Source organism: Pongo pygmaeus, chromosome 6 (genome assembly GCF_028885625.2).
Source record: "Pongo pygmaeus isolate AG05252 chromosome 6, NHGRI_mPonPyg2-v2.0_pri, whole genome shotgun sequence".
Lineage (NCBI taxonomy): Eukaryota > Metazoa > Chordata > Mammalia > Primates > Hominidae > Pongo > Pongo pygmaeus.
In genome coordinates, this window is record NC_072379.2 from 127,899,412 (window position 1) to 127,920,435 (window position 21,024).

A 21,024-nucleotide genomic window follows, 5' to 3' on the forward strand; every position below is an offset into this window, starting at 1 on the left:
CCAGCCTGAGCAGCATAGCAAGATTCTGTCTCTACAAAAAATTTAAAAATTAGCTGGGTGTGGTGCCTATAGTCCTAGCTACTAAGGAGGCTGAGGAGGAAGAATCATTTGAGCCCAGGAGTTTGAGGTTACAGTGCACTATGATCCTACCACTAATCTTTTTTAATTTAAAAAATTTGGTATCAAAGTTACCAAAAGAGGAAGAGTAAATAAATGAATATAATCCCATCACTGCACTCCAGCCTGGGTGACAGAGCAAGACCCCGTTTCTTAAAAAAAAAAAAAAAGAAAAGGTTTCTGAAATGTTGGGGGGTAGGGGAGAAAGACATGAAACTATACATTGAAAGAGTATATCATATACTTAAAAATACCAACCCAGAACAACCAATACTGAGACATAATCTGGTAAAATTAATATACTTAAAGAAGAAAATAAAATAATTTGGACATCTATATAAAAAGAGCAACTGATTTATAAGGGAAAAAATTAGATTATCATCTACTTTGACTTGAACACTTCATGGCAGAAGAAAATGAAAGAACATGGTAAAGATATGCTAAGAAAGAAAATGTGACAAAGATTTTATGTCAAGTCAAACCGATTTTCAATTATAAAGGCCAGAAACTGTTACTTGCAAAAATGTAGATATTATTCCTCTAAGCCCTTCCTAAACAATCTGTTTAAAAAATCAAACTGATTAGAGAGAACAAGGCATCAACATAAGGACTGGGGATGAATATTAAACGTAGTTTATTACAACAATTAAGAATAAATGAAAGTCAAAAGAGAAATGGTATATAATGATTACAAGCTCTGTACAGACACAGTGTGGAAGAAAGGGGAGAGCACATGCAAAACTATGCTTGTTTTTGGTGTATATACTGATGGTAGTAGTGTTAGTATTGTTAGTCTGAGGCTACTGACTAGGTTAATGTGGGACAGAGCTACTGAGTAATTATGAGATACTCTGTCACCCTCTGTGTCCCTCACAACCTGGATTCTCAGTATGGAAGAAAGGAAGTGTAGACATAAAAAGGCTTAAGTTAAAAACTTTATAGTGCTGTAGTTGAAAAGGCAATATCTCTATAAATTCACGAGGTATTTTACCTTTAAGTATTTATACCCACTATTTATATACATACTTTTCTACACTTGTATACATACACGTGTAGATAATTTATATATATTATATAGATATATAAAAATATATAATTTCCTAGCTCTATCCACTGAAAGCCCTAAACACACTGTCCAACTCAGTAACAACTTGCATCCCTAGTGCCTACATTGTAGTCTTTAAATTCAATTTCCCACTAAAAGATACCAATATTAAATACACAAGATAGGCACATGATGCATCCTGTCATACTAGAAAGGACAGAAGACAATAAAACTAGTAGAGTCATTTCAAAAGTACTGAGGGGCAAAGGAGGCAACCAGCTGGCCAGAGACAGGACAATTTAGGATTCAGCTAAGGGACACAAGGAAAAAACAAACTGGCCACCACAGGCCATTTTTCTTAACAATTACAAGCAGACATAAACTCATTATCTTACAAGGGTAAAAATGATGTATTTATCTTGGTTTTCCTATATAAACTGTACTCCTAAGTAACCTAACAGAGAAGAGTCTCTTTATAGAAGTATTCTAATGGCAAAAACCACAATTACTTTGGCACCAACCTAATAGGATGTAAGTAAAGAAATAACAGATTTATAACGTTAACACTTCACAACCCACAATTAACGGATTAAGCACTGAACAATAACAGCCAGTTACATCACACACAAAAAACAATGAGGTGGATTAAAGATAGCTGCGAATATAATGCTAATCCTACACTGAAAGGTAGAATCTACGTGCCTTTGAATCTGCACCGGCCTTCATACCCTGCTTAACTGATAGAATATGGCAGGAAGTGACATTCTGGGACTTTCAAGGTTAAGTAAGTCAAAGGAATCTTTGGAGCTTCTGCCTTGGTATCCTGAACACTTACTCTGAGGAAAGCCACTGCCTGTAAAAACTTAAAACTACTCTGCTAGAGAGAATGTGGAAGAGCCCTGAGACTACATGGAAAGTTACAGGGGCCGAACTGAATCCAGGCTTCCAGTCATTCCCACCAGACTGTCAGGCATGTAAATGAAGCCATCTTAGAACCTCCAGACCAGCCCAATCACCAAATGGATGAAAACTGAAGGAGCACAATCAGCATCCTGGATGCTGATTTGAGCCCGCTCAAATTCCTGATCAACAAAGTTATGAGATACAATAAAATGTTTTTTATTTCAAATCACTTAAGTTTTGGGGTAATCTGCTTCACAGTGGTAAACAATTAGAACCACCAGAAAACCAAACACTATATGCCTCTTGATGAAAGGAGATACCACAATAACAAGGGAATCAAATCTGTGCCTCACTGAGCCTCTAGATCCAGCAGCTAATTTGCCGGAAAAACAAGGGAGAGTAGAACTGAATCATGACAATAAAATCAGCAAAATCCTCTGTGGGAAACTCTACAGGTCAAATGGCCCTGATACTTCAACAGATAAATAACCTACAGAGGCCAGGTGTGGTGACTCACACCTGTAGCCCCAGCACTCTGGGAGGCCAAAGCAGGAGGATCACTTGAGGCCAGGAGTTTGAGACCAGCCTCTATGAAAAATTTTTGAAAAATCTGCCAAGTGTGGTGGCATGCCCCTTAGTCCCAGCTACTCGGGAGGCTGAGGGGAAGGATCCCTTGAGCCCAGGAGTTTAAGGCTGCAGTGAGCCATGACCACACTATGCACTCCAGCCTGGGCTACAGAGTGAGACAGTCTTAAAAATAAAATAAAATAAAACAGAGAGAGAACCTGCAGATTAAGACACTCAAAAAACATTATATAAAAAAACAGGCCAGGCGCAGTGGCTCACACCTGTAATCCCTGCACTTTGGGAGGCCAAGGAGGGTGGATCACCTGAGGTCACCAGGAGATCACCTGAGGTCACCTGAGATCACCTGGAGTACAATGGCACAATCTCAGCTCACTGCAACCTCCACCTCCCAGGTTCAAGAGATTCTCCTGCCTCAGCCTCCTGGGTAGCTGGGACTACAGGCACACACCACCAAGCCCAGCTGATTTTTGCATTTTTAGCAGAGATGGGGTTTTACCATGTTGGCCAGGCTGGTCTAGAACTCCTGACCTCAGGTGATCTGCCCGCCTTGGTCTCCCAAAGTGCTGGGATTACAGGCATGAGCCACTGCACCCGGCTGTTTGAATATTTTTAAAGTGTCTTTTGTAATTACCTGTTTATTAAAAATAACTTGTACTTTATATACAATTTTTTAAAAAGTGATACAGATCTTGTAAAATTTTTTTTGACAGGGCCTCTCTCTGTCACTCAGGCTGGAGGGCAGTGGGACCATCACAGCTCACTGTGACCTCAAATTCTTGGGCTCCAGTGATCTGCCTATGTCAGCCTCCTGCATAGCTGGGACTACAGGCATACATCACAGCACCCAGCTATTTTTTTTTTTTTATTTTTTGTAGAGACAGGTCTTGCTATCTCCTGGTCTCAAACTCCTGGGCTTGCCTGCCTCAGCCTCCCAAAGTGCTAGGATTACAGGCACGAACAATCACAACGAGCCTGTAAGATTTTTTTCTGTAAAATTTGTTTAGAAAAGGTAGCAAAGCTTTTTTAACAACACACAGGAGTTAGTTTCATGTCCAAATGCTCCCTAAACAGTAATGCTATCTCTCTCATTACATTTATCGGGTGTTTCAACTTTGGTTATAACAGACCATCTGGTATTACACCAATTCATAAACTATCAGAAAAGATTCACTAAGACCAGGCACAGTGGCTCATGTCTATAATCCCAGCACTTTGGGAGGCCGAGGCGGGCAGATCACTTGAGATCAGGAGTTTAAGACTAACCTGACTAATATGGTGAAACCCCATTTCTACTAAAAATACAAAAATTAGCCGGGCACGGTGGCACGCACCCGTAATCTCAGCTACTCAGGAGGCTGAGGCAGGAGAATCACTTGAACCAAGGAGGTGGATGCTGCAGTGAGCCAAGAACATGCTACTGCACTCCAGCCTGGGCGACAGAGCAAGACTGTCTCAAAAAAAAAAAAAAAAAATTCACTAAATACTCCCTACAAAGAACCTTTTTAAAGACACCAAAGCTAAAATATGAGGCCACAGATCCCAGAAAGAAGGGAATGGAAGAGCAGAGAGTTCAATTCACTCTTTGGCTCCACTTTTCCCCTCATGGCATTTGCCAATTTGAAAGTGGAAGACAAGAGGCTAAGAAGCTGAAGAGCTCTGGACAGCCTCTCAAGACTGGGGAAATAAAAACTGGAATTCAGAATATCGAAGAGAAGCCCTGGTAAATACTCCAAACTCTTGAGTTGGGACCCAATGAAGGAAACAAGAAATATACCACTCCTTAAAAAGACTGATACGTTAGGCCACAAAGTAAGTCTTAATAAATTTTCAAAGACTGAAATCATACAAAACATCTTTTCTGATCACAATAAAACTAGGAGTCAACAGCAAAAAGGAAACTAGAAATTTCCCAAATATGTGGAAATTAAACAACATACTCTTAAAAAACCAATGGGTCAAGGAAGGGAAATCAGAAAACATCTTCAGACAAATGAAGATGTTTCTTGACTTGGGTGGTGGCTAAAAGGACATTCACATATAGTAACTCACTAAGTTATACATTTGTATTGTGTTTCTGTGTTTATGTTTAGAAAACAGAACAAAAACCCCAATGTTGCATATTAAACTGAACTAGTATAAGATCTAGTATAAAACTGAACTAAACTGAACTAGTATAAGAACACAACATACCAAAACTTATGGGATGCAGCAAAAACTGTGCTAAGAGGAATAAAATGTATAACTGTATATATGCTTACATTAAAAAAGAATAAAGGTCTCAAATCAACAACCTAATTTTACACCTTAAGGAGCCAGAAAAAGAACAAACTAAATCCAAAGCTAGCAAAAAGAAGGAAATAATAAAGATTTAGGGCAAAGATTAACAAAATAGAGGATAGGAAAATCAAGGGAATGCTACAAAAAGATCAACAAGGTCAGTCCCGGCAGCCACAGTCACTGGCCACCCCTCTGCCAACAGCTCCAGCACTACCTTGGGCCAGCATCTCTGGCGGGCAGAAGCAAGGCACTGACAGGCACAGCAGAGAGGTCCTGTAGCTCTGGCTCAGACAGCAGCATCTTCACTCTCCGTGGTACCCAGGTGCTCTGAGAATGTTTCCACTGCTGCTCTGAGGGCACAAGAGGCAGGATTTGGAATTCGTGGAGAACTGTCTTTGTGAGAAGCTGGAAATATTTCTTTCAATTCCATCTCTTAGTTTTCCATTCTGTTGTGTTTCAGAGGAACATCAAGAAACCATGAAAAGTTTAATAATGAAGAGTTTCACTGCCACTTGCTTCCTTGATGAAGGTTTTACTAACAAGGACATTCTGGACCAAAAAATTAATGAATTTTCTTCTGATGATGATTAGGATGCCTTCTATGTCATGGACCTTAGAGACATTCTAAAGGCACATCTAAGATGGTTAAAAGCTCTTCTTCATGTCACCCCCTTTTATGCAGTCAAATATAATGACAGCAGAGCCATCATCAAGACTCTTGCTGCCATCGGGACAGGATTTGACTGTGCTAGCAAGGCTGAAATACAATTGGTGCAGATTCTGGGGATGCCCCCAGAGAGGTTTATCTATGCAAATTCTTGTAAACAAATGTCTCAAATTAAGTACACTGCCAATAATGGAGTCCAGATGATGATTTTCGGTAATGAGGTCAAGTTGATGTCAGTTGCCAGAACACACTCAAAGCAGAGTTGGTTTTTAAGATTGCAAATGATGATTCCAAAGCAGCCCGTCACGTCAGTGTTAAATCTGGTGCCATGCTCAAAGCCAGCAGGCTTCTTCTGGAATGGGCAAAAGAGCTAAATATTGATGTCACTGGTGTCAGCTTCCATGTAGGAAGTAGCTGTACCAATCCTGAGACCTTCATGCAGGCAGCCTCCAATGTCCACTATGTCTTTGACACAGGAGTTGAGTTTGGTTTCAGAATGTAACTGCTTAATACTGGCAGTTGCTTTCCTGGATCTGAGGATGTGAGGCTTAAATCTGAAGTATTACCAGTGTAATCAACCCAGCATCGGACAAGTATTTTCCACCAGACTCTAGAGAGAGAGTCACAGCTGAGCCAGGCAGATATTTCATGTGGTATCAGCTTTCACTGCCAAAAAAATCATATTAAAAGAACAGACAGCCGTCGCGGTGGCTCATGCCTGTAATCCCAGCACTTTGGGAGGCTGAGGCAGGCAGTTCATGAGGTCAGGAGATCAAGACCATCCTGGCTAACACAGTGAAACCCCATCTCTACTAAAAAAAATACAAAAAATTAGCCGGGCATGGTGGCGGGTGCCTGTAGTCCCAGCTACTCGGGAGGCTGAGGCAGGAGAATGGAGTGAACCCAAGAGGCGAAGCTTGCAGTGAGCCCAGATCGCACCACTGCACTCCAGCCTGGGTGACAGAGCGAGACTCTGTCTCAAAAAGAAAGAAAAAAAAAAAAGAACAGACAGGCTCTGAAGAGGAAGATGAGTCAAGTGAACAGACCTTTATGTATTACATGAATGATGAAGTATATGGATCATTTAATCAATCCTTTATGATCATGCACAGGTAAAGCCCCTGCTGCAAAAGAGACCTAGATCAGTGAGAAGCATTATTCATCCAGTATATGGGAAAAACATGTGATGGCCTTGATCAGATTGTTGAGCACTGTGATCTGCCCAAAATATATGTAGGTAATTGGATGCTCTTTAAAAACATGGGCGCTGACACTGTTGCTGCTACTTCTACTTTTAATGGATTCCAGAGGCCAACAATCTACATGTGATGTCAGGACCAGCATCAAAACTCATGCAGTGTATCTAGAACCACAATCTCCCACCCCAAGTAGAGGAACAGGACGTTAGCACCCTGCCTGTGTCTTGTGCTTGGGAAAATAGAATGAAACATCAATCAGCAACTTGTGCTTCCGCTAGTATTAATATGTAGATATCACTCTTGTAGTTGTTAACCATGAGTCCAGCTTGAATTAAGGGATTTCGTAAGAGTTGAGTTCGCATGGACATGGCAATATGGAAGACTAGGATATGGGTTACACATTATTTGTGTTACTATGGAAACTATTTAAATTTTTGTTTTATATGGATTTTTATTCACTTTTATTAAGAGTTGGGTTCATATGGATGCAGCAATATGGAAGACTAGGATATAGGTCACACATTATATATGTTCCTATGGAAACTATTTAAATATTTGTTTTATATGGATTTTTATTCACTTTTCAGATATGCTACTCAAGAGTGCCCCTCAGCTGCTGAGCAAGCATCTGTAGCTTGTACAATGGCGGAATGGGCCAAAAGCTTAGTGTTGTGACCTGTTTTAAAAGTAAAGTATTTCAAAATTAACAACAACAACAACAAAATTGACAAAGCTTAAGCTAGATTAAGAAATAAGAGAGAGCCGGGTGCAGTGGCTCATGCCTGTTAATCCCAGCACTTTGGGAGGCCAAGGCGGGCAGATCACTTGAAGTCAGGAGTTCAAGACCAGCCTGGCCAACGTGGTGAAACCCTGTCTCTACTAAAAATACAAAAAAAGAAATAAATAAACTAGCCAGGCCTGACGGCAGCTGCCTGTAGTCCCAGCTACTTGGGAGGCTGAGGCATGAGAATCGCTTGAACCCGGGAGGCAGAGGTTGCAGTGAGCCGAGATCATGCCACAGCACTCCAGCCTTGGCGACAGAGTGAGGTTCTATGTCAAAAAAAAAAAAAAAAAAAAAAAGACAGAAAGAAAGAAATAAGACGATTTAAATAACTAATCAGAAATAAAAGTCAGGATATTACTACCAATTTTACAGAAATAAAAAGGGTTATAAAAAGTATTATGAACAACTGCAAGTGAACATATTGAATAACTTACATGAAATAAACAAATTCCTAGAAAAATAACCTACCAAGACTAAATCATGAAGAAATAGAAAATCTGAATAGATCTATAACTTGTAAAGAGATGAAATCAGTAATGAAAAACTTCCCAATGAAGAAAAGCCCAGGACCAAATGGCTTTACTGGTGAATTCTACAAAACATGTAAAGAAATAACATTAATCCTTTTCAGACTCTTTCCAAAAACTGAAGAGGAAAGAACACTTCCTACTCATTCTATGAGACCAGCATTATTCTGATACCAAAGCTAGATGAAGAAACAAGAAAAGAAAATCACAGACTAATAACATCCCATATGAATAGTAATGCAAAAACCCTCAATAAAATACTAACAAATGGAATTCAATAGCATATTTTTTTCTCAATTTTTAAATTTTTATTTTCAAAATTTTAAATTTAGAGATGGGGTGTTGCTATGTTGCCCAGATGGGTTTTGAGCTCCTGGCCTTAAGCAATCCTCCTGCCTCAGCCTCCCAAATAGGTCAGATTACAGGCATGAGCCATCATGCCTGGCTTTTCAACAACATATTGAAGGGATTATACATCATCATCAAGTGGGATTTATACCTGGAATACAAGGGTGGCTCAACATACGAAAATAAATGTAATCCACCACATTAATAGAATGAAGAAGGAAAAGACATGGTCATATCAATTTATGCAAAAAAAGCATCTAACAGACTTTGACACCCTTTCATGATAAAGACACTCAACAAACCAGGAAGGAAACAACTTCAACGTAATAAAGGCCATATATGCAAAAACCAACAGCTAACATCACACAACAGTGAAGACAAAAAGCTTTTCAAAACTGTAAGATCAGGAACAAGACTAGGATGTCTACTGTTGCCACTTCTATTCAACATAGTGTTCCAAGTTCTAGCCAGAGCAATTAGGCAAGAAAAACAAAGGGCATCTAAATTGAAAGGAAGACATAAAATAATCTCTGGTCACATATAATGTAAGATCATTCTACATGATCTTACACGTAGAAAACCCAAAAGATTCCATAAGAAGACTGTTAGACTTAATAAATGAATTCGGCAAAGTTGCAGGTCACAAAATTAACAGATTAAAATTAGTTGCTTCTACATACTAACAATGAAAAATCTGAAAAGAAACAATTCCATTTATAATAGAAAAAGAATAAAATACTCAGGAATAAGCTTAACCAAGGAGACAAAAGACTTGTATACTGAAAATTACAAAACATTGCTGAAAGAAATTAAAGATGACACCAATAAATGAAAGACATCTCATGTTCATGGACTGGAAGACTTAATATTGTTAAGATTTCAGTACTACCCAATGTAATCTACAGATTCAATGTAACCTTCAACAAAATCTCGATGACATTTTCTGCAGAAAATGGAATTGTTTCCTTCATATGGAATCTCAAGAGACCCCAAATAGCCAAAACAATCTTAAAAAAGAATAATATTGGAGGTCTCATACTTCTAATTTCAACACTTATTACAAAACCATAGTAATCAAAACAGTATGGGTACTAGCATAAAGACGGACACACAGACCAATATAATGGAATAGACCCAGAAAGAAACCCTCCTGTAAAGGATTCAAATGATCTTTGTCAAGGGTGCCAAGACTACACAATGGTGCTAGGAAAACTGAATATTCACATGAAAAAGAACAAAGTTAGTCCCTTACATCACATATAAAAGTTAACTCAAAAAGGACTAAAGACCTAAACGTAAGACCTGAAACTATAAAACTCTTAGAAGAAAGCCTAGGGGAAAAGCTTCATAATCATTGCAATTGACAGTGATTTCTTGGATGACATTTCTGGAATAAATATTTCTCCAAAGAAGATATACAAATGGTTAACAGGCATATGAAAAGATGCTCAACATCACCAACCACAGGGAAAGGCAAATCAAAGCCACAACAAAATATTACCTCACACCCAACAGAATGACCACTATCCAAAAAAACAAAGCAAAAAAACCTCAGAAAATAATACGTGTTAACAAGGACGTGGAGAAATTGGAACCCTTTGCATCACTGGTGGGAATGTAAATGGTGTAGCTACTATGGAAAAGGGGATGGAGGCTCCTCAAAAAATTAAAAATAGAACTACCATATATTCCAAAAATCCCAGTTCTGGCTATATATCTAAAAGAACTGAATATAAAATCTCAAACAGGGCCGGGCACAGTGGCTCACACCTGTAATCCCAGCACTTTAGGAGGCGGGTGATCACTTGAGGCCAGGAGTTTGAGACCAGCCTGGCCAACATGGCAAAACCTCATCTCTACTAAAAATACAAAAGTTAGGTGGCACATGACTGTAATCCCAGCTACTTGGGAGGCTGAGGCATGAGAATCACTTGAATTCGGGAGGCCAAGGTTGCAGTGAACCAAGATCATGCCACTGCACTCCAGCCTGGGCAACAGAGCTAAACTCAAAAAAAAAAAAAAAAAAAAAAAAGATCTCAAACAGATAAGATATTTGCACACCCATGTTCAACTGCAGCCAACTGCAGCATTATTCACAATAACCAAGAGACAGAAGCAACCTAAATGCCCATCTATGGATAAATGGATAAACAAAATGTATATATATGCAGTGGAACGTTACTAAGCCTTCAAAAGGAAGGAAATTCTGACGCACATTACAACATGGATGAACCTCAAGGACATTCTACTAAGTGAAAATACACTTACCACTAAAAGATAAATACTGAATGATTCTAACTTATATAAGGTATCTAAAGTAGCAAGACTCATAAAAACAGAAAGTAGGCCAGGCACAGGGGCTCATGCCTGTAATCCCAACACTTTGGGAGACTGAGGCAGGAAGACTGCTTGAGCCCTAGGAGTTCAGGACCAGTCTGGGCAACAAGGTGAAATTAGCTGGGCATGATGGCAGGTCTGTGGTCCCAGCTACTGGGGGGTGTGGGCAGGAACACTGAGGTGGGAGTATTGCTTGAGCCCAGGATGCAGACGTTGCGGTGAGCCATGATCACGCCACTGAATTCCAGCCTGGATGACAGAGCAAGACCCTGTCTTGGAAAACAAAACAAAACAAAAAAAGGCTGAAACACAGCTTAGAATTTGCTCAATTCCTTTTTGAATTTCAAAGAGATCTGTCCCTGTCATAAAGACCTGCCAGGCCGGGCGCGGTGGCTCACGCCTGTAATCCCAGCACTTTGGGGAGCTGAGGCGGGCGGATCACGAGGTCAGGAGATTGAGACCATCCTGGCTAACACGGTGAAACCCCGTCTCTAATAAAAATACAAAAAAAAAATTAGCTGGGCATGGTGGTGGGAGCCTGTAGTCCCAGCTACTCGGGAGGCTGAGGCAGGAGAATGGCGTGAACCCGGGAGGCGGAGCTTGCAGTGAGCAGAGATCGCGCCACTGCACTCCAGCCTGGGCAACAGAGTGAGACTTCGTCTCAAAAAAAAAAAAAAAGAAAAAAGACCTGCCAGAAGCAAAAGAAACTCATCTCAGGAAGGAAACATCATTTATCTCTTCAACTTATCTTAAACAACATATCGGCCAGGCGCGGTGGCTCACGCCTGTAATCCCAGCACTTTGGGAGGCCGAGGCGGGCGGATCATGAGGTCAGGAGATCGAGACCATCCTGGCTAATACGGTGAAACCCCGTCTCTACTAAAAATACAAAAAATTAGCCGGGCACGGTGGCAGGTGCCTGTAGTCCCAGCTACTCGGGAGGCTGAAGCAGGAGAATGGCGTGAACCCAGGAGGCGGAGTTTGCAGTGAGCCGAGATAGAGCCACTGCAGTCCGGCCTGGGCAAAATACCGAGACTCCGTCTCAAAAAAAAAAGAAAAAAAGAAAAAAAACAACAACATATCAAGCATCTATCAAACAAAAGCAAAGCCAGGCCAGGAACATTGGCTCACACCTATAATCCTAGCATTTTGGGAGGCCAAGGTGGGAGGATCACTTGAAGCCAGGAGCTCAAGACCAACCTGGGCAACAAAGTGAGACCTCGTCTCTACACAAAAAAGGAATTAGCCAGATGTGGTGCTACATGCTTGTAATACCAGCTACTTTGGAGGCTGTGGTGGGAGGTCCATTTATTTAGGCCCAGGAAGTCAAGGCCACAGTGAGCCTTGATCACACCATTGCACTCCAGCCTAGGTGACAGAGCGAGACCACGTCCGGGGGGAAAAAAAGCAAAACCAAGTGACAACAACTAAAAAGAAACAGACAATACAAAGTAATCATTATCTAGATAATGAATTATCAAAGACTAAAATAACTGATGTCTTAACCAAAGTAATAAAACATCACCAATAGATTTTATGTGACTCCTGATGTGATTCAGTAAAAATGACAAATTATCGCCTATGCAGTATTCTTCCAAAAAATGTTTGACCTGAATGCAATCATGAGAAAAGAACCAGACAAATCTAAATAGTGAGGCATACTAAAAACTAAGACAAAATGGCCCACCCTGGATTTGTGTGGGGTATGTGTGTTTTTTCTTTTCTTTCTTTTTTTTTGAGATGGAATCTCCCTCTGTCACCCAGGCTGGAATGCAGTGGTATGATCTCGGCTCACTGCAATCACCGCCTCCCGGATTCAAGCGATTCTCCTGCCTCAGCCTCCCGGGTAGCTGGGACTCCAGGCGCCTGCCACCACACCCAGCTAATTTTTGTATTTTTAATAGAGACAGGGGTTTCACCATATTGGCCAGGCTGGTCTTGAACTCCTGACCTCATGATCCGCCCACCTTGGCCTCCCAAAGTGCTGGGATTACAGGCGTTAGCCACCGCACCCAGCCGTGTGTATATGTTTTAAAGGGACAAGGTCTTGACATGGTTGCCCAGTCTGGCCTCCTGGGCTCAAGCAACCCTCCCACCTCAGCCTCCTGTGTAGCTGGGGCTACAGGTGTGCACCACTGTACCTGTCTTGGATTTTTTAATATCATTATCATAAAAGAAAAAAAATACCCAGGTAACTAGAGACGTAACAACCAAAAGAAAAGCATTACTCTTGAAGGATCCTAGATTAGAGAAAATAAAATTTTAGAAAGCTTGAAATCTATAGCTAGAGCAATTAGGAAAATTTGAATACAGACTGATAATACCATCATATCAATGTCAAATTTCTTGAGAGTGACAACAGTTTTAGTTTATTTTAGAAACATGTCCTTGTTCTTACAAGATACAAGTGGAAAAGTTTAAGGAGTAGGGCATTATAAGGTGTATTTCTAAAAGGTTAAAAGAAATAAAGAGTTGGAAAAACTGAACAGCTGATTAATATATGCAAAGACTTAGAAGACAAAACTGGAGAATTTCCATTAATAAATGGAATATATAAAAAAGAATTGAAAGGAAATTCTAGAAGTAAAAAAATACAGTAACTGAAATTAAGAACCATTAGAAAAGGCCAAACAGCAAATCAAACAACTGAAGAATTATAGATTGCTATGCTTGATAACAGGTCAATAAAAAACAAAAAGACTGAAGCACAAAGTCAAAAAAAGGATAGCAGGTAAACAATGAGAAGAATGCAAGTGACATGTGGGACACACTGAAAAAGGCTAAGACACATACAATTGAAATTCTAGCAGGAAAAGAGAAAACGGAAATCAGGAATGAATGAAGAACAATGGAAAAGCAGTTAAGTATATGGGTAAATACAATTAACACTGATTATATAAAGCAATAATATCTTGTGGGATTTAAAATATACGAAGAATAAAAATGTCTCAGAAGAGTTCCGCATCCACCTAAGATATATAATGACAGAAACAATACTGCTTTCCGTAAGTTAACAATACACAAAAGCAAATAAACTACAAAATAACCTTGCTTAAATGCATCAGAAAGCTGAGGTCTTAGGGCAACCAAGTTGACTGAAATCTAAGGACAGACCTCTAACAAGGAAAATGAAGGCAAGCACTGGCTCATCTACCACAGGACAGAGGAAGAAATTCAGGGCACCTGGCAACCAGCTCATAAAAATTCAGCTAACACGTCTAACAAATTGAGAAAGGTTGCATGTGGGCTAGCATGAGCATATAGAACCCCTGGGACTCGCAGACACAAGGGGAACTCACAGTCACCCAGCAGATCACCTTCGCAGACCAGATACTCAAGAGAAAGACTGGGGGTAGGGCAGAAGACCACCTCCTTTGGTGGTGCAGTCCTGGAGGAGGGGAAGAGCCTCTGTTGGGAAAAAGCACAAAAATCTCTGACTGAACCCTTCCCTCAACAAAAGCCTTAGGCTATGGGGAAGGGGCAGCAAAGCATGTCACCACTCAAAGTACAGGTTAAGACTCACTGCAGTTGCACTAAGCGTAAAAGAAAAACCTCTACCCCTAGGGGATAGGCATAAAACAGTCTTGAGCCTATAATAATACTACCAACACCATGAGAGGTCTCCTACCACTGAGAGAAGGGAAAAAAAAAACTATTTTGCACAATACCTGCCAGATGCAAGGCAAAGAATGAATGCCACGAGAAAAACTAGGATCACTGAGGCCGCCCTACCAGTGAGAATGGCAGACAATGGAAATGCTAAAGACTAGGGTAGACCAGGGCAACAGAGAATGTTACTCCCCCAAATAAGCGAACAAATTCTAAATATATCATACTCAAACTCCTGAAAACCAGAGATAAAGAGAAATACTGAAGGGAAGCAGAGAAAAAGGACACATTAAATACAGAGGAACAAAAGTAAAAAGCTAGAGCAGACTTCTTGTCAAGAATGAGGATGCCAGAAGACATGGAGAGGTAGATCTAAAAAATGGGAAGAAAAAAAGGAAAGAATTCTAAAGCCAATGAAACCATATTTCTAAAATGAAAGCATTCAACATCAAGAACCCAATTTAAAAATGGACAAAGCAAAAAATAACAGATGCTGGTGAGGTTGCAGAGAAAAAGAAATGCTTACACACTGTTGGTGGGAGTGTAAACTAGTTCAACCATTGTGGAAAGCAATGTGGCGATTCCTTGAAGAGCTAAAAACAGAACTACCATTCGACCCAGCAATCCCATTACTGGGTGTATACCCAAAGGAATATAAATTGTTCTATCATAAAGACACATGCATGCAAATGTTCACTGCAGTACTATTCACAATAGCAAAGACATGGAATCAACTTAAATGCCTAACAACAGTGGACTGGATAAAGAAAATGTGGTAGATATGCACCATGGAATACTACGCAGCCATAAAAAAAGAATGAAATCATGTCCTCTGCAGGAACATGGATGGAGCTGGAGGCCATTATCCTTAGCAAACTAACACAGGTTCAGAAAACCAAATATCACATGTTCTCATTTATAAGTGGGAGTTAAATGATGAGAACACATGAACACAAAGAAGAACAACAGACACTGGGACTAACCGGAGGTAAGAGGTTGAGAGGAGGGAGAGGATCGGAAAAAATAATTAATGGGTCCTGGGCTTAACACCTGGGTAACAAAATAATCTGTACAACAAACCCCTATGACACAGGTTTACCTATACAATAAACCTGCATGTGTATCCCTGAACCTAAAAGTTTTTTAAAAAATGGACAAAGAACTTGAATAGACATTTCTCCAAAGATACATGAATGGTCGAAAAGCATATGAAAAGATGCTCAACATGATTAGCCATTAGGAAATGCAAATCAAAACCACAATGAGATATCACTTCATACCCACCAGGATGGCTATAATCAAAAAGACAGACAACAAGTATTAGTGAATATGTAGAAAAACAGGAACACTTATACACTGCTGGTAGGAGTGTAAAATGGTACAGCCATTTTGAAAACAGGATGCCATTCTTTGAAAGGTTAAAAATAGAGTGTTATCACCCAGGCACAGTGGCTCACACCTATAATCCCAGCACTTTGGGAGGCCAAGGCGGGAGGATCGCTTGAGCCCAAGAGTTTGAAACCAGCCTGGGCAACATAGTGAAACCCCATCTCTAGAAAAAATACAAAAATTAGCTGGGCATGGTAGTGTGCACCTGTAGTCCCAGCTACTCAGGAGGCTAAGGCGGGAGGATTGCTTGAGCTGGAGAGGCAGAGGTTGCAGTGAGCAAAAATCACACCCCTGCACTCCATCCTGGGTGACAGAGGAAGACTCTGTCTAAAAAATAAATAAATAAAAAATAAGAGTTATCATATAATCCAAAAATTTCAACAGCACTTGTACATGAATGCATTATAGCACTATTCACAAATGATAGCCAAAAAGTGGAAACAGTCCCAATGTCCACTGACCAATGAATGGATAAGATGTGGTATATATGTTGAATGGAATACTGCTCAGCCATAAAAAGGAGTGAAGTAATAACATATACTATAACATGGATGAACCTTGAAAACATCATACTAACTGAAAGAAGACAGTCACAAAGGATAATGAACTATATGATTCCATTTATATGAAATATCCAGAATAGGCAAAACTCTAGAGACAGAAAGTAGATTAGTAGTTGCCTAGGAATGAGGTGGGAGGTGGCAGGCCAAGGGGTACAGGTCTCTTTTTGGTATGATGAAAATGTCCAGCTGGGCATGGTGACTCATGCCTGTAATCCCAACATTTTGGGAGACAGAGGCAGGTGGATCACTTGAGGTCAGGAGTTCAAGACCAGCCTGGCCAACACAGTGAAACCCCGTCTCTACTAAAAATACAAAAATTAGCCAGGCGTGGTGGTGCACACTTGTAATCCCAGCTACTCAGGAGGCTGAGGCAGGAGAATCGCTTGAACCCAGGAGGCAGATGTTGCAGTGAGCCGAGGTCGTGCCACTGCACTCTAGCCTGGACAACAGGGCAAGACTCCATCTCAAAAAAAAAAAAAAAAAAAGAAAATGTCCAAAACTTGATGGATAAAGAAATCTCTATATTAAAAATCATTAACCGGTATACTTTAAATGAGTGAAATGTAGTTGTGTGAACTATATTTCACTAAAGCTGTTTTTTAAAAAACAGGCAAAACAAATCTGTGGTGATGTAAGTCAGAATAGTGGTTATGGGAGGGGAATGATTTACTGGGAAGAGGCATTCAGGTATCTGCTAGAGTAATAGAATGTACTATGCCTTGATGTTATTTGTGATTACTTAAAATATACATATAAGAAAAAATTGAGTTATACACTTAAGATGGTGCACTTTATGTAAGAAAATTACCTCTCATTAAAAAAATTATTTTTCTGCGAGTTGAAAATTGCACCTTTTAATGCTCATTTTGTTATTATCTAGTTTGCGGTTTTTTTAAACTAAACTATGGATGGCAGCTATATGAATTTCTCAGGACAATGCTATGGGAAATTAGTCTTAGAAAAATCATTGACTTACTCTTGTGCAAATGTATCAAGTAGAAGCAAAAGGAAGGTACTATCTTCTAAATTCAAGCACCCTTATTTACTTTGATACTGTCTTACCCACTGGTCAAATGTACTTCTCCTTTCAAATACTGTATTAGTTTTTTCAGAATAATAACTAAATATGAGAGTGACCCCTAAAGAATCACTTGGCAAACTTGGGTATCAAGGCTACTACTAAGTACATCGTCAATGAAAAATCACCCATGATGACACTGCCCATACTAAATATTAAGGGTCATAATTATCCCTTTATTTTGAATTCCAGGAGAGTTTAAGAATTGTTGACACCCAGCCAGGCATGGTGGCTCACACCTATAATCCCAGAGCTTTCAGAGGCTCCTGCCTAGGCAGGAGGCTTGCTTAAGGCCAGGTGTTCAAAACCAGCCTGGAGACAATATAGTGAGATCCTGTCTCTACAAAAAAATTTAAAAATCAGCCAGGCATGGTGTACTTGTAGCCCTAGCTACTCAGGAGTCTGAGGCAGGAGGATTGGTTGAGCCCAGTAGCTGGAGGCAGCAGCGAGCTATGATCACACCACTGCCCTCCAGCCTGGGTGACAGAGTGAGATGCTGTCTCAAGAAAACAAAATGAAATCTTGTTTTGGCTACTGAGTCATAAAGAAAATTCAACCAAATCCTGATACCCTACAAACTACAGTACATTGCTCATTGTTCTTCCCCTCTGCTAAACAGCAGAAAAAAGGAAGGGAAGGAAGAGAATCAAGGAAGGAAAAGGGATTCTTTATAAGGAGAGAATAAAGCACTTACACTTCATAGGACTTTCTAGCCACAGATGCCAGGTGCTACCCACTGAAATCCAGGCTTGGACTAAGCTCCACATTTCTGAAAGGACCATCTCAACTGAAGCCTGGGGCTCAGAGTCAGCAGGAGGAAGCTGCAGCTCCCACTAGCAGCACATTTCAAAGAGGCTGCAACAAGAGAACATTTTCCATTTAAGCATCTAATTCCAATCTTCCATGTCACAAAGCAGTAGCAGAACAGGCCTTTATATCAGTCTTTTCAAAAGATATTTCCATGACTATGTGATGAATATGAGGCAGGCTATGGCCCAGCAATCCTTTCACTAACATGCTCTAAGCCCTTCATTATACTTCACAGCAGATCCTAAAGTACTTGCTCCCTTTTTTGTTTAATGGTGCACTGTTGCTCCAAGACTCACTTCTACACTAACGTTTCTAAAACTGCTGAATCAACCAAAATCACTGAGCAGGCCCTCAACAATGCAAGCACACACCCAGACAGGTGCCTAAGGACTCATTAGCTGCCAAGAATTAGAAGCAGATTACAGCTGCTAGTTAATCCTACATAAAAACTCCTCAAATTAAGCAGAATTACCTAAAATACTTCACTGAGTACCAAAGAGCTCTGGCAAATAGAAAATAAAGTTCTGGAAATACAGATAATTCAATAAGACTTGAAAAGTAACATAAGTGTCAGGTTGCTGCATTTTTTAAGCATTTCGATGAGTGAACGATATTATTTACTAAATGAAGATTTTCAAAGATTTATAGTATATTGGGGAAAGTTCTGGGAAGGAAGACTACATCAGAACACAGAGAAAAAAGAACTCTTAAAAAGAAAACTATAAATCAGTCAAACAAAACAATATTTTAGATATATGCCCTGCAACCATGTGGTATAGAGCTAGAAAAGTCAGAATTTCCCATATCAAGAAAAAATCATTTTCATGAGATGGGGAAAGAAAGAACAAGTCTAATTTACCTGAAACAGAAAAAGTAATTTTTTAAGTCATCAACTACCTTAAGTTCTTTTATCTAATCCTTTATGAGAATTTTACAAAACGAGATAAATTGCTAGATTTGTTACAACAAATTACTTCCTGATAATTTTCTCGGACAGTGGGAAGAAAAATGGTTTGAAAGGATACTAATTAAGAAAAAAATAAACTGAGGGGAACATAAGATAACCATCACTACCTAAAAACATTTTTCAATATAACTTCTTTTGCAAGATGGCCTGAAACACAGAAACCAAGATGAAATCAAACTTAGCTAATATCTTCACCAAAGCAGTGATAAAACAACTCCCATCCTCCAAAAAAAAAAAATTGTAAAAGAAAAGTAATCATAAATCTCCTAGCAAGCTCCCAGATTCACAAAATACACTTGGGTATACATAAATACATTTTCTAGAAGCAAAAAATTCCCTTATAGAGGTAAGTTCAGTCAACTTACATTTTCACAGCCATCTCCATAAGAGCTAAATATATAATCAAAAGGAAAACAAGTATTTTCCTTATGAGGAAAGATATTCGTAGCTAAAAACAATTACTTAAAAGGAAGGGCCAGGTGCAATGACTCACACCTGTCATCTCAGCACTTTGGGAGGCCAAGGTGGGAGGATCACCTGAGACCAGAAATTCTACACCAACCTGGGCAACATAGCAAGACCCAGTCTTTACAGGAAAAAAAAAAAAAATTAGCAGGATATGATGGTGCGCACCTTTGGTCTCAGCTTCTGGGGGTGGGGGTAGGGGACTGAGGTGGGAGGATCACTGAAGCCCTAGTTACAGTGAGCTGTGATCCTGCCACTGCACTCCAGACTGCGTGACAGAGTGAAACCCTATCTCTAAAATAAACTGAAATTGAATCAAAATAGAAGAAAGGAATCAATAAGGCCAATGACAGCACTGCACAGTGTGGTCTTCCCAGATTCTTCTGAAATCCCAGAAGTTCTGAGACAAGCATTTTTAAATAATCCTATATCATAATGACCTCTGACAAATGAATTTTGGCTGAACTATGTAGTTGTTGGTCACACATAAGATGGTACTAAGATATCTTGCCCCAATTTTTTCATGACAAGAATCCCTATCCAAAATAATAATCCTCAATTACCTATGAATGTCAGTATTAATCTCAAGAATGGCCCTCAAAAAGACAAATAAATTTAGATCCATAAAGCCAACTTCAGTTGGGAATGACCACGGCAAGCATTACTCGATAATCTTTTCACTGTGGGCCTTATTTATACTAGGCAGTCTTGCTTTAAAAATAGAAAATGCCAAGCTTGAAACCATTTCATTTGAAACAAATGGTTAGCCCATGCAAGGGCTTCCTGAAAGCCAAAATACAGAAAATTTATCTTCTTTCAACACTGGTCTCTATTTCTGCCTACCTGCTCAGTTTTATAACTCATATAAACCAGATGAGAATTCTATTATACATACAAAGCATATGTTAACAGTGCTTAAGACTCAAATTTTTCAAACTTACATAAATGTAATATATCTAACTTAAAGTATTGTAATAACGCATTAAAGTATTTAAATCTCTGAATGCTTATTTATATAAAAGCATGTATATTTTCTTGAACCCCTGACCTCAAGTGATCTGCCTGCCTTGGCCTCCCAAAATGCTGGGATTACAGGCGTGAGCCACTGCGCCTGGCCTTTTTAAATTTTTTTGTTTTTGAGATGGAGTCTTGCTCAAAACATCTATGTTTTCATGTCTACTTCCAAATATATTCTCTTGCTTTGAATATAACTGTTAAAATATTACACTATGACTGAGACAGAAAATACAACTAGGAAGCAATGAACACAAAATAGAAAAAAGAATTGTGCTGTGGGCTTGAGAAAAAAATAAGTAAAAACCATTATGCAAACTCTGTTAACAGAAAACCC

The 21,024-nt window shown here is 39.6% G+C and overlaps 1 protein-coding gene and 1 pseudogene across 3 annotated transcripts in view; one reads left to right on the forward strand and one right to left on the reverse strand.

Annotated features, from left to right (window-relative positions):
• Positions 1-21,024, reverse strand: part of TNPO3 (transportin 3) — a 98,669-nt gene that overhangs the window by 66,563 nt on the left and 11,082 nt on the right. Inside the window, exon 1 of one of the 3 annotated variants that reach the window (XM_054497234.2) lies at positions 18,126-18,259. The exons of 1 other annotated variant lie outside the window; for it this stretch is intronic. The gene's annotated coding sequence lies outside the window, so the exon portion shown is untranslated. Of the gene's footprint in view, positions 1-5,144; positions 5,475-18,125; positions 18,260-21,024 lie in introns of those variants that run through there. One more of the 3 variants, XM_054497235.2, reaches the window with a different exon arrangement.
• On the forward strand, positions 4,207-7,895 carry LOC129040787 (ornithine decarboxylase-like; annotated as a pseudogene).